The sequence below is a fragment of the Eschrichtius robustus genome, chromosome X (assembly GCF_028021215.1).
Source record: "Eschrichtius robustus isolate mEscRob2 chromosome X, mEscRob2.pri, whole genome shotgun sequence".
NCBI lineage: Eukaryota > Metazoa > Chordata > Mammalia > Artiodactyla > Eschrichtiidae > Eschrichtius > Eschrichtius robustus.
In genome coordinates, this window is record NC_090845.1 from 74,113,794 (window position 1) to 74,128,910 (window position 15,117).

Sequence of the window (15,117 nt, forward strand, 5' to 3'; positions counted from 1 at the left end):
GTATATTGTGTTTTCATCTTCATTTGTCTGAAGATATTTTCTAATTTACCTTTTGAATTGTTCTTTGCTTTCATGACTGCTTAAGAGTGTTTCTGATGAATTTGCACGTATCTGTATATTTTCCAGTTTCCCTGTGCTATTTATTTCTAGTTTCATTTTATTTTGATCAGAGAAGTTAATTTTTACTATTTAAGTCTTTCAAAATCTATTAAGATTTGTTTTGTGGCCTAATAAATGGTCTAATCCTGGAGAATATTATGTGTGCATTAAGAAAATATGTATTGTGCTGTTGTTGTGTAGAGTGTTCTTTATGTGTCTGTTGGATCCAATTAGTCAACAGTGTGGTTAAAGAACTGTTTCCTTATTGATCTTCTGTATGATTGTTCTATCCATTATTGAAAGTGAGGAGTTGAAGGCATCTACTATTATTATAGAACTGCATCTTTCTACCTTCAATTTTGTCAATGTTTGCTTCTGATATTTTAAAACCCTGATGTTTAGAGCACATATGTTTATAATTGTTATGTCTTCTTTGTGAATTGACCCTTTTATCAATATATAATGTCCTTATTTTCCTCTTGTAATAGTTTTTGACTTAAAGATCATTTTATCTGGCATTAGCATAGCCACATCTGCTTTATTTTGGTTACTCTTTAATGGAATATCCTTTTCCAACATTTCACTTTCAACATGTATATGTCCTTAGATCTAAAGTGAGTCTCTTATAGACATATAATTAGATCTGTTTTCATATTCATTCTGCCAATTTTTGTCTTTTGAATGGACATTTAATCAATTTACATATAAAGTAATTACTGATAGGGAAAGATTTACTTTTACAATTTTGTTTTCATTTTTTATATATCTTACAGCTTTTTGTCCTTCATTTCTTACATTACTGCTTTCCTTTGTGTTTAGCTGATATATTTAGTGATATATTTTGATTTCCTTCTCATTTCCTTTTGTGTGTTTTCTATAGATATTTTCTTTGTAGTTACTTTGGAGATTACATGTGACATCCTAAAGTTATAACTGCGTATTTTAATTTTATACTAGATTAAATTCAATAGCATAAAGAAAATTTACTTCCACATCTTTATAACTCCACTACCCATTTTATGTTATTGATATATACCTATTAACATAGATTTATTATTATTATTTATGCATATGTCTTTTAACTTCCATAGAAAATTTAAAATGGAGTTATAAACCGAAATTACAAAATACTGGTTTTTATATTTGTCCATGTGTTTACCATTATGGGGGATCTTTATTTTTCATATGGTTCTCTATATCTTCTCTAATATGGTTTTTGGAAATTTCCATGTGAAAGGCAGTCACAGCTTTCGTTCTAAGGTTTGGTTTTGTAAATTCATAGACAGAAATTTTTCTATTGTCATCACTAGCCACTTTATGGGAAATGAAGGGTTGGGAATTTGCAACTGTGAAAATATGAGCATATTCCCTTTTAAACTTATAATTATTTTTGAGTTTATTGATATAGTAATTTCAGAATTGCTTTTTCCAAAATTTAAAAATCTGTCTTTATCTTTCTATTAGGTCTTCTACTGATGAAAATCAAAATAGAAGGGGATTCCCAATCATGATGGTAAAATCTACACAAATATTACCTGTACTGTTCTGCAAGTCGCTTTTTGCCACTAACATTATGATTTTGAGGCCATCCTTCCATGTCAGTTCATACAGATTCACTTCATTATATGCAGTTTTTGCATAATATTTAGATTAAAACTGTAAGAGAATGTAATTGTGTATATACTTTGAAAGGGGTTTGGAAGGATATACACTAAATTATTGATATTATGGGGGAAGAAAAGAAAAATACTTACGCTTTACTGCTTATACTTCTATATTGTTTGGATGTTTTTGTTTAAATATTTTATCATGAGGTAATGTTATTTTTGTAATTTAAAAGAGAAGAAATAAAAGAAACAAAGGTAGCCTATAAATACAAAAACATTGAGTGAGCTGAAGCCTCAGTTGGCTACTTAGGCATATGTTTCATAAAGTCTAATAATGACAAAATCACTTTTTTCTCTTATTTTTCTAAGAAGGAAATTAATGCTCCAAATAAATGCTACATTCACAAAACATGGCTGAATAAAAATTGATGGCTGGACTTACCTTGTTTAACTGAACTCTCTTTAAATCATACTAGCAAAGAAGAGTATGGGGAATGCTCCTTACATGCATGAAATAATGAATGACTCAAATGTATTCAAACAAGGAAATGTGAAACTAGAATAATTGCCTAGCATGTAAAAGACAACCAATATATTTTGGTTAAATGAAAGAAAAAAGGGGAAAGTCACCATCACCAAAATATTCAGAAACGTTACCCTTATCAGAGCTGGGGAAAAATACTTCATTATTACCACAATTCTTACTATCATCATCTCATGAGAATTTCTGTTTTCTTTTTTCCCCTGGAGGACTGCAACTTTTCTTTGGTTATACCTCTGTACAGGACAGAATTTGCAATTTGCTATCATTAAACTAAACATATCTACCCACTGTTTACTTGTTCTCATTGATATAAAAACAATATTAATGATAAGAAATGGTAGGAATTTGATTAGGTGAGTTTTATAAGCACAGCTCCCTTCAGAAACATCCAATCTGGAGGAGACCTTCAAGATGGCAGAGGAGTAAGACATGGAGATCACCTTCCTCCCAACAAATACATCAGAAATACATCTACATGTGGAACTACTTCTACAGAGCACCTACTGAACGCTGGCGGAAGAACTCAGACTTGCCAAAAGGCAAGAAACACCCCACGTACCTGGTTAGGGCAAAAGAAAAAACAGAGACAAAGAATATGGATGGGACCTGCACCTCTGGGAGGCAGCTGTGAAGGAGGAAAAGTTTCCACACACTAGGAAGCCGCTTCACTGGCAGAGACGGGGGGTGATGGGGGGAAGCTTTGGAGCCACGGAGGAGAGTGAAGCATCAGGGGTGCCGAGGGCAAATCAGAGAGATTCCTGCACAGATCACCGGTGCTGACCAGCACTCACCAGCCTGAGAGGCTTCTCTGCTCACCCGCCGGGATGGGTGGGGGTTGGGAGCTGAGGCTCTGGCTTTGGAGGTCAGATTTCAGGGAGAGGATTGGGGTTGGCTGCATGAACACAGCCTGATGGGGGCTAGTGTGCCACAGCTAGCCAGGATGGAGTCCGGGAAAAAGTCTGGAACTGCCTAAGAGGCAAGAGACCATTTTGTCAGGGTGCACAATGAGAAGGGATTCAAAGCACCGCCTAAACGAACTCCAGAGTGGGGCATGGGCCGCGGCTATCAGCGTGGACACCAGAGACGGACATGAAACTCTAAGGCTGCTGCTGCAGCCACCAAGAAGCCTGTGTGCAAGCACAGGTCACTATCCACACATCCCCTCACAAGAGCCTGTGCAGCCCACCACTGCAAGGATCCCATGATCCAGGGACAACTTCCCCAGGAGAAAACACGGCATGCCTCAGGCTGTTGCAACATCACAGCGGCCTCTGCTGCTGCAGGCTTGCCCCACATTCCATACCCCTCCGTTCCCCCAGCCTGAGTGAGCCAGAGCCCCTAATCAGCTGCTCCTTTAACCCCGTCCTGTCTGAGTGAAGAACAGACGCCCTCAGGTGGCCTACACGCAGAGGCAGGGCCAAATCCAAAGCTGAATCCCGGGAACTGTGCAAATAAAGAAGAGAAAGGGAAATTTCTGCCAGCATCCTCAGGAGCAGCAGATTAAATCTCCACAATCAACTTGATGTACCCTGCATCTCTGGAATACCTGTATAGATAACGAATCATCCCAAAATTGAGGTGGTGGATTTGGGAGCAACTGTAGACTTAGGGTTTGCTTTCTGCATCTAATTTGTTTCCAGATTTATGTTTATCTTAGTTTAGTATTTAGAGTTTATTATCACTGGCAGATTACTTTATTGATTTGGTTGCTCTCTTCATCCTTTTTTTATATATAAATATATATAATTTTTTCCTATTTCTCTTTTTGTGAGTCTGTAGGTGTATGTTTCCTTGTGTGATTTTGTCTGTATAGCTTTGCTTTTACCATTTGTCCTAGGGTTCTGTCTGTCCATTTTTCTTTTTTTTTTTTGGTATAGTTTTTAGCACATGTTATCATTGATGGATTTGTTTTTTGGTCTGGTTGCTCTCTTCTTTCTTTCTTTCCTTCTTTCTTTTATTATTTTTTAATTTTTTTTATTTTTAATAATTATTTTTCTATTTTTTATTTTAATTATTATATTTTATTTTTTTTTCTTTCTTTTTTTCTCCCTTTTCATCTGAGCCATGTGGCTGATACGGTCTTGGTGTTCCAGCCGAGTGTCAGGCCTGTGCCTCTAAGGTGGTAGACCCAAGTTCAGGATATTGGTCCACTAGAGACCTCCCAGCTCCATGTAATATCAAATGGAGAAAGTTTCCAAGAGAACGCCATCTCAAAGCTAACACCCACCTCCACTCAATGAAGAGCAAGATACAGTGCTGGCCAACCTAAGCCAAACAACTAACAGGACAGGAACAAAACCCACCCATTAAAAGAGAGGCTGCCTAAAATCATAATAAGGTCTCAGACACCCCAAAACACACCACCAGATGTGGTCCTCAGAACCAGAAACACAAGATCCAGACTCATCCACCAGAACACAGGAACTAGTCCCCTCCACCAGGAAGCCTACACATCCCACTGAAGCAACCTTAGCCACTGGGGGCAGACACCAAAAACAATGGGAACTACGAACCAGCAACCTGTGAAAAGGAGACCCCAAATACAATAAGTTAAGCAAAATGAAAAGAAAGAGAAACACACAGCAGATGAAGGAGCAAAGTAAAACCCACTAGACAAAACAAATGAGGAAATAAGGAGTCTACCTGAAAAATAATTCAGAGTAATGATAAAGATGTAGTAAAGATGATACAAAATCTTGGAAATAGAATGGAGAAAATACAAGAAATGTTTAACAAGGACCTAGCAGAACTAAAGAGCAAACAAACAATGATGAACAACACAATAAATGAAATTAAAAATTCTCTAGAAGGAATCAAGAGCTGAATAACTGAGGCAGAAGAATGGATAAGTGACCTGGAAGATAAAATAGTAGAAATAACTACTGCAAAGCCAAATAAAGAAAAAAGAATGAAAAGAATTGAGAACAGTCTTAGAGACGTCTGGAACAACATTAAATGCACCAACATTCGAATTATACGGGTCCCAAAAGAAGAAGAGTAAGAGAAAGGGACTGAGAAAATATTTGAAGAGATTATAGCTGAAAACGTCCCTAATATAAGAAAGGAAATAGTCAATCAGGTCCAGGAAGTGCAAAAAGTCCCATACAGGATAAATCCAAGGAAAAACATGCCAAGACACATATTAACCAAACTATCAAAAATTAAATACAAAGAAAAAATATTAAAAGCAGCAAGGGGAACACAACAAAAAACATACAAGGGAATCCCCATAAGGTTAACAGCTGACCTTTCAGCAGAAACTCTGCAAGCCAGAAGGGAGTGGCAGGACATTATTTAAAGTGATGAAAGGGAAAAACCTACAACCAAGATTTCTCTACCCAGCAAGGATCTAATTCAGATTCGACAGAGAAATTAAAACCTTTACAGAAGAAGGAAAAGCTAAGAGAATTCAGTACCACCAAACCAGCTTTACAACAAACGCTAAAGGAACTTCTCTAAACAGGAAACACAAGAGAAGGAAAAGACCTACAATAACAAACCCAAAACAATTAAGAAAATGGTAATAGGAACATACATATCGATAACTACCTTAAATGTAAGTGGATTAAATGCTCCAACCAAAAGACATAGACTGACTGAATGGATACAAAAACAAGACCCATATATATGCTGTCTACAAGAGACCCACTTCAGACCTAGGGACACATACAGACTGAAAGTGAGGGGATGGAAAAAGATATTCCATGCAAATGGAAATCAAAGGAAAGCTGGAGTAGCAATTCTCATATCAGACAAAATAGACTTTAAAATAAAGATCATTACAAGAGACAAGAAGGACACTACATAATGATCAAGGGATCAATCCAAGAAGGAGATATAACACTTGTAAATATTTATGCACCCGACATAGGAGCACCTCAATATATAAGGCAAATGCTAGCAGCAGTAAAAGGGGAAATCGACAGTAACACAAACATAGTAGGGGAATTTAACACCCCAGTTTAACCAATGGACTGATCATGCAAAATGAATATAAATAAGGAAACACAAGCTTTAAATGATACATTAAACAAGATGGACTTAACTGATATTTATAGGACATTCCATCCAAAAACAATAGAATACACTTTCTTCTCAAGTGCTCATGGAACATTATCCAGGATAGATCATATCTTGGGTCACAAATTAAGCCTTGGTAAATTTAAGAAAGCTGTAATCATATCAATTATCTTTTCCAACCACAACACTATTTGACTAGATATCAATAACAGGAAAAAATCTGAAAAAAATACACCACATGGAGGCTAAACAATACACTACTTAATAACCAAGAGATCACTGAAGAAATCAAAGAGGATATCAAAAACTCTCTAGAAACAAATGACAATGTAAACACGATGACCCAAAAGCTATGGGATGCAACAAAAGCAGTTCTAATAGGGAAGTTTATAGCAATACAATTCTTCCCCAAGAAACATTGCAAAAAGAAACAACCTAACCTTACACCTAAAGCAATTAGAGAAAGGAGAAAAAAAAACCACGAAAGATAGCAGAAGGAAAGAAATCATAAAGATCAGATCAGAAATAAATGAAAAAGAAATGAAGGAAACAATAGCAAAGATCAATAAAGCTAAAAGCTGGTTCTCTGAGAAGATAAGCAAAATTGATAAACCAGTATCCAGACTCATCAAGAACAAAGGCAGAAGACTCAAATCAATATAATTAGAAATGAAAAAAGAGAAGTAAAATCTGATGCTGCAGAAATACAAAGGATCATGAGAAATTACTACACACAACTATATGTCAATAAAATGGACAAACTGGAAGAAATGGACACATTCTTAGGAAAGTACAACCATCTGAGACTGAAACAGGAAGAAATAGAAGATATAAACAGACCAATCAAAAGCACTGAAATTGAGAGTGTGATTAAAAATCTTCCGAGAAACAAAAGCCCAGGTCCAGATGGCTTCACAGGCGAATTCTATCAAACATTTAGAGAAGAGCTAACACCTATTCTTCCCAAACTCTTCCAAAATATAGCAGAGGGAGGAATACTCCCAAACTCACTCTACGAGGCCACCATCACCCTGATACCAAAACCAGTCAAAGATGTCACAAGGAAAGAAAACTACAGGCCAATATCACTGATGAACATAGATGCAAAAATCCTCAACAAAATACTAGCAAACAGAATCCAACAGCACATTAAAAGGATCATACACCATGATCAAGTGGGGTTTATTCCAGGAATGCAAGGAATCTTCAATATATGCAAATCAATCAATATGATACAGCATATTAACAAACTGAAGAATAAAAACCATATGATCATCTCATTAGATGCAGAAAAAGCTTTTGACAAAATTCAACACCCATTTAGGTTAAAAACCCTCCAGAAAGTAGGCATAGAGGGAACTTACCTCAACATAATAAAGGCCATATATGACAAACCCACAGCCAACATCTTTCTCAATGGTGAAAAACTGGTACCACTTCCACTAAGATCAGGAACAAGACAAGGTTGCCCACTCTCACCACTATTATTCAACATAGTTTTGGAAGTTTTAGACACAGCAATCAGAGAAGAAAAAGGAAAAACAGGAATCCAAATCGGAAAAGAAGAAGTAAATCTGTCACTGTTTTCAGATGACATGATACTATACATGGAGAATCCTAAAGATGCTATCAGAAAACTACTAAAGCTATTCATTGAATTTGGTAAAGTAGCAGGATGCAAAATTAATGCACAGAAATCCCTTGTGTTCTGATACACTAATGATGAAAAATCTGAATGTGAAATTACCTTTTACCATTGCAACAAAAATAATAAAATGCCTAGCAATAAACTTACCTCAGGAGACAGAAGACCTCTATGCAGAAAACTATAAAACACTGATGAAAGAAATTAAAAATGACACAAACAGATGGAGAGAGATACCATGTTCCTGGATTGGAAGAATCAACATTGTGCAAATGACTCTACTACCCAAAGCAATCTACAGATTCAATGCAACCCCTATCAAACTACCAATGGCTATTTTCACAGAACTAGAACAAAAAATTTCACAATTTGTGTGGAAACGCAAAAGACCTCAAATAGCCAAACCAATCTTAAGAAAGAAAAACGGAGCTGGAGGAATCAGTCTCCCTGACTTCAGACCTTATTACAATGTTACAGTAATCAAGACAGTATGATCCTGGCACAAAACTAATATAGATCAATGGAACAGGATAGAAAGCCCAGAGATAAACATACGCACATATGGTCACCTTATTTTTGATAAAGGAGGCAAGAATATACAATCTAGAAAAGACAGCCTCTTCAATATGTGGTGCTGGGAAAACTGGACAGCTACATGTAAAAGAATGAAATTAGAACACTCCCTAACACCATACACAAAAATAAACTCAAAATGGATCAAAGACCTAAATGTAAGGCCAGATACTATAAATCTCTTACAGGAAAACATAGACAGAACACTGTATGACATAAATCACAGCAAGATCCTTTTTGACCCACCTCCTAGAGAAATGGAAATAAAAACAAAAACAAACAAATGGGACCTAATGAAACTTAAAAGCTTTTGCACAGCAGAGGAAAACATAAACAAGACGAAAAGACAACCCTCAGAATGGGAGAAAATATTTACAAATGAAACAACTCTCCAAAATTTACAAGAAGTTCATGCAGCTCATTATGAAAAAAACAAACAACCGAATCCAAAAATGGGCAGAAGACCTAAATAGACATTTCTCCAAAGAAGATATACAGATTGCCAACAAACACATGAAAGGATGCTCAACATCACTAATCATTAGAGAAATGCAAATCAAAACTACAATGAAGTATCACCTCACACCAGTCAGAATTCCCATCATCAATATATCTACAAACATCAAATGCTGGAGAGGGTGTGGAGAAAAGGGAACCCTCTTGCACTGTTGGTGGGAATGTAAATTGATACAACCACTATGGAGAACAGTATGGAGGTTCCTTAAAAAACTAAAAATAGAACTACCATACTACTGAGCAATCCCACTACTGAGCATATACCCTGAGAAAACCATAATTCAAAAAGAGTCATGTACCATAATGTTCATTGCAGCTCTGTTTACAATAGCCAGGATATAGAAGCATCCTACGTGTCCATCAACAGATGAATGGATAGAGAAGATGTGGCACATATATACAATGGAATATTATTCAGCCATAAAAAGAAAGGAAATTGAGTTATTTGTAGTGATTTGGATGGACCTAGAGTCTGTCATGCAGAGTGAAGTAACTCAGAAAGAGAAAAACAAATACTGTATGCTAACACATATACATGGTATGTTAAAAAAAAAAAAAAAAAAAAAAAGGTTCTGAAGAACCTAGGGGCAGGACAGGAATAAAAACGTAGAGAATGGACTCGAGGACAGGAGGAAGGGGAAGGGTAAGCTGGGACGAAGTGAGAGAGTGTCATGGACATATGTACACCACCAAATGTAAAATAGATAGCTAGTGGGAAGCAGCCACATAGCACAGGGATATCATCTCGGTGCTTTGTGATCACCTAGGGGGGTGGGATTGGGAGGGTGGGAGGGAGACCCAAGAGGGAAGAGATATGGGGATATATGTATATGTAAAGCTGATTCACTTTGTTGTAAATCAGAAACTAACACACCATTTTAAAGCAATTATACTCCAATAGAGATGTTAAAAAAAAGTATAGAAAGATCTATGCACATGAATTTTTGCCATACTGATTTGTATATTAGATTGAAAAAAAGAAACAGTCATAATGCACAACAATGATTGGTTAAATAAATGATGGTAAGAAAAGAGGTAATAATAATAAAAAAAAGAAACAACCAATCCAATTCTTTCCTTTCTAAAAATGTTCAATTTGCTATTGAATAAAAATATTCCCAGTGTTAAAAATTTTTCTAGAAGAATGTCAGTAATCTTTTAAAGTATAGATACATTTTTCTTCTGATATTAACTTGAGTCATTGAATGGCACTAAGCATATAATTAATTAAAGTCAGATTGCCCTGATCTGTGAAAACTCATAGAATTAACGTCACATCCAGAGGCTCCACCTCTGGGAATTAATTGTCCTCGAGAAAATAATAATTTTTCCCAATATTTAACAATTGATTTTTTTCCAAAATTGAAATCAACGTGAATCTTCTCTAGCAGAGTCTGAGGGCTTGAGGTGAGAGGTGTGTATGAATGGGATGTGTTTGGTGAAAAGAAAATGTAGGAAGCAAAAGCAACTTAGCTGACAACCTGACAACTTAGATTTAGAAAGTGATCTAAGTGGGCAACTTACATCTGCCCATCCCATGAGCAGATCTTCACTTTCTGTTTCACTACTAAAATTACTGGATCGTGGAAGCTAATTGCAGAGAAAAGAAGTATTTTTCACTCCGTTTTGGATCTCCCACATTAAGACGCTGCATTAGGAGACTAACCTTCCCACTCTCTTAGCCCAAATTATGTTCCCTTTACAAGATTAGCCAGAGATTAGCTACAATTTACTTGCTATTTATGATATATATCTTGCTTAAAGTAGGAATGCAAAGGTTTGGAAGAAAAGATATAGTCCTTGTCTCATGGCATGTGTATTGTAGTTAGTAAAGCAGATATTGATTTTTAATTACAAATATAAATGTGTGTAATTACAAACTGAGATGAGCACTGTAAAGAAATGTTACTCAGTTCTATAAAATCATATAACAATAAACCTGACCTAGAATTGTGTGTGTGTGTCCCAGATGTGATGGGATAAAGAAGCTATCAGAGAAGATATCCTTGAGGAAGTAACAGATCTGAAAGTGAAGGAAGAGTAGAGGCAAACTAGGTTAAAAAAAAAAAAGTTGGATTGTGGACAGGTGTGTAGAAATGGAGCATTTAAGATGGAGAGAATAGGCTGTTCATATATTCTGTAGCAGGAGGTAGCATGGCATATCAGAGAAGCTACAAAACATCTAGAGGCAACTCTACACACATAAATTTGACATTTTAGGTGAAGTGAATCAGTTCCTGAAAAATCACAAAATACCACAGATCACCAAAATAAAAGAGATAATTTGAATAGTCCTATATCTAGTAAGAAAAATTTAATTTTTAATTTAATTACACAACAAAAAATATATAGCCCCAAATAGTTTCAATGGAAAATTCCATCAAACATTTAAAGAGGAGTTAATACCACTTCTATATAATCATTTCCAGAAAATGGAATGGGAGGCAACACTTCTAGATTCATTCTATGAAACCAGTATTACTCTGTTACCAAATACAGACAAGGAAAGCACAAAAATAAAACTACAGACCAATATAGTTGCAAAAATATTCGACAAAATATTAGCAAATAGAATTCAGTGATATATTAAAAAATTATATGCCATGACCAAGTGTGGTTTACTCCAGATATGAATGCAGATATGTCTTTCCCCTTATTTATATCTTGTTTGATTTATTTCACTGCCACTTTGTAGTTTTTGCCATTCACGTACTATCCACGTTATATTAGATTTACACCTAGGCATTTCAGTCCTTGAGTATTGTAAAAGGTATTATATTTAAATTTTTTGATGTCTATGTATTCAATTCCAGTTTATAGGGAAAAATGAGTTTTGTAAGTGTATCTTCTTTCTTACGGCATTGCTGAAATCACATACTACTTCTAGGTATTTGTAGATTCATTGGGATATTTTATGTAGATTAATTTTACCTTCTGCAAATATGGAGAGTTTTGTTTCTTCCTTTCAAATATATGTTTTTATTTTTTATTCCCTTTTCTTGCCTTATTGCACTGACTAGAAATTCCAGTGCTATTTTGAATAAGTGACGAGGGAGAGGACATTCTGACTTTATTCCTGATCTTAGTGGGAAAGCATTCAGTCCTTTATGATTAAGTATAACATTTGCTATAGATTCTTTTTGTAGATGCTCTTTATATGGTTTTGTAGTTTTTTTTTTCCTTATTAGCTTGTTAATATAGTGTATTATTTGATAGATTTTTGAGTGTTGGATCATCCTTGCATATCTGGAAGATTCAGCATATGATAATGTAAATTCTCCACCACTGTTATACAGATTTAATGGAATACTTAAAATACCAGCAATAATTTTTGTAGATATAGATAAGATTATAAAATAATTTATATGCAAAAGCAGAGGAACTAGAAAAGCTAAAACAATTTGAAAAATAAGAATAAAGTGAGAAGAATTGACCTACACTATTTCAAGAGTTATTATTTAACTATAATAATCGGGACCTCACAGCACTGATGGAAGGATAGACAGAGAGATCAATGGTATAGAACAACAATTGAGAAATAGATTCACACAAGCATGCCCAACTGATTTTCCATACAGTTGCAAAAGCAATTCAATGGAGGAAGTAAAGTCTTTCAACAAATGGTGCTGGAACACGTGAACATCTATAAGCAAAAAATATGAATCTTGACCCAAACCTCACTTTTTATATAAAGATTCACTAGAGGGCTTCCCTGGTGGCGCAGTGGTTGAGAGTCTGCCTGCTAGTGCAGGGGACGCGGGTTCGAGCCCTGGTCTGGGAAGATCCCACATGCCGCGGAGCGACTGAGCCCGTGACCCACAACTACTGAGCTTGCGCATCTGGAGCCTGTGCTCCGCAACAAGAGAGGCCTCGATAGTGAGAGGCCCGCGCACCGTGATGAAGAGTGGCCCCCACTTGCCGCAACTAGAGAAAGCCCTAGCACAGAAACGAAGACCCAACATAGCAATCAATCAATCAATCAATTAATCAATAAAATAAATCTTTAAAAAAAAAAAAAAAAGATTCACTAGAAAGTGATCATGGACATAAATGTAAAGTAGAAAAATAAAGGTTTTTTTCCTTGAAAAAAAAAGAGACAATTACGGGGTTCTAGGGCCAGGAAAAGAGTTCTTAAACTTGACACCAAAAGCACAATCTATAAAAGGAATATTTGATAAATTGGATTTGTTAAAATTAAAAACTTATGTTTTGTAAAAGAGCCTGTGAAGATCATAAGAAGTTAGACCACAGTGTGGGAGAAATATTTGCAAACCACATATGTGACAAAAGATGAAGACCTAGAACATATAAAGAATCCTCAAAACTAAACAGGAAAATTTCTTGCATCTGCATGTGAATCTACAATTATCTTTAAAAGTATGTTTAATTTAAAAATATCTCTGGTGCATGTGAAGAATGGAGTTCAAGGAGGTCAGATTAGATGCAATAGGAAACTATTGAGTAATTCTAAAACTATTGAGTAATGTTAGACCTAATATGATTAACAACAAGGATGGTAGCAGTAGAAATGGAGAGAAATGGATCGATTCAAGAGGTATAAAAGGGGTACAAGTAGCTGGATTTGGTGATGGATTAGATATGGGGAGTGGGAGAAGAGGGAATGTCAAGGATGAGTTCATCCTAGGTTTCTGACTTGTGTAGAAAACTCTTGAAGAGGACAAAGTAGATATTGGGGGTGGCAGAGGCCACAGATAAGTGGTACAGCTATATTATTATGTACCAGCTAAATATTAAGCCCACCAAGAGCTATATAGGTCCAGGAAACCATAGAAATTTTTATGATAGAAAAGAAAGATTTAATGTGTTTAAAATCAGGAAGATCCAGCTGAGAGAGAGAGAAAATAAATGGGAATGAACATTTACTAATAGTTGAAAAATATTACCCTTGTTTATTTAACTGAGTAACTGGATTCAGATTGGCTAATGATCAGTCACCAGAGAGCAAATGGAAGATCCTCGATGAAAATTTATGTCTATTTGACTTTTGAGATATTAATCACACTGATTTCCTATGAATTATCTTCTAACAAAAAATAACATCAGTGATCTATCTCTTAATATTAGATTTTAGGAGCAGCTTCTTCATTAACATAGAAAAGGAATTAGGAAATATTCTGATTCACTGAATTTAGACATTTCTTTGTTAACATTCAAGTGTGTATAACAGGTCAGTAATGATTCTTTCAAAGTAAATAGTATTATTTACATTTTGAGAGAGCAGATTCACCAGAATCACATAGAATCTTGCATTTCTTTATCCTTAATGTTCCTTTTAACTCAGTGTGAACAAATTAAAGAGTTGTGCTTGAGGTAGGACTTGATGAGTTAACAACAAAATGAAATATAGAAACGTTGCCTTGAACTGAGCCTTTTCTTTTAATAAAAGAATAAAGCCCATTTAAATGTATTATGACTACTGATATGTTTGGCCTTATTTATGCTATTTTATTTTTATTATCTGTTTGTTATTATTTGTTTGTAACGCTTGGATACAATGCTTTCATTTCATTTTTTTCTTTCCATTTTTGGATTGACCAAATTAATTTTTTTCCTTAGTGGTGTGAAAAATATAAAAAATTATATCTATTCTTCCAGTGATTAACTTAAATTATTTTTTTAATTTTTTAAATGTTTTACAGTAGGTCTTCATTGGTTAACTATTGTAAATATAGCAGTGTGTACATGTTAATCCCAAACTCCCAATCTATCACTCTCCACACACTTCCCCCCTGGTAACCATAAGTTCACTCTCTAAGTCTGTGAGTCTGTTTCTGTTTTGTAAATAAGTTTATTTGTATCATTATTTTTAGATTCCACATATAAACGATATCATATGATATTTGTCTTTCTATGTCTGACTTACTTCACTTGGTATGATCATCTCCAGGTTCATCCATGTTGCTGCAAATGGCATTATTTCATTCTTTCTGTGGCTGAGTAATATTCCACTGTATATATGTATCACATCCTTTTTATCTGTTCATCTGTTGACAGACATTTAGATTGCTTCCTTTTCTTGGTTATTGTAAACAGTGCTGCAATGAACACTGGGGTGATTATATCCTTTCAAAACATGTTTTTCTCCAGATATA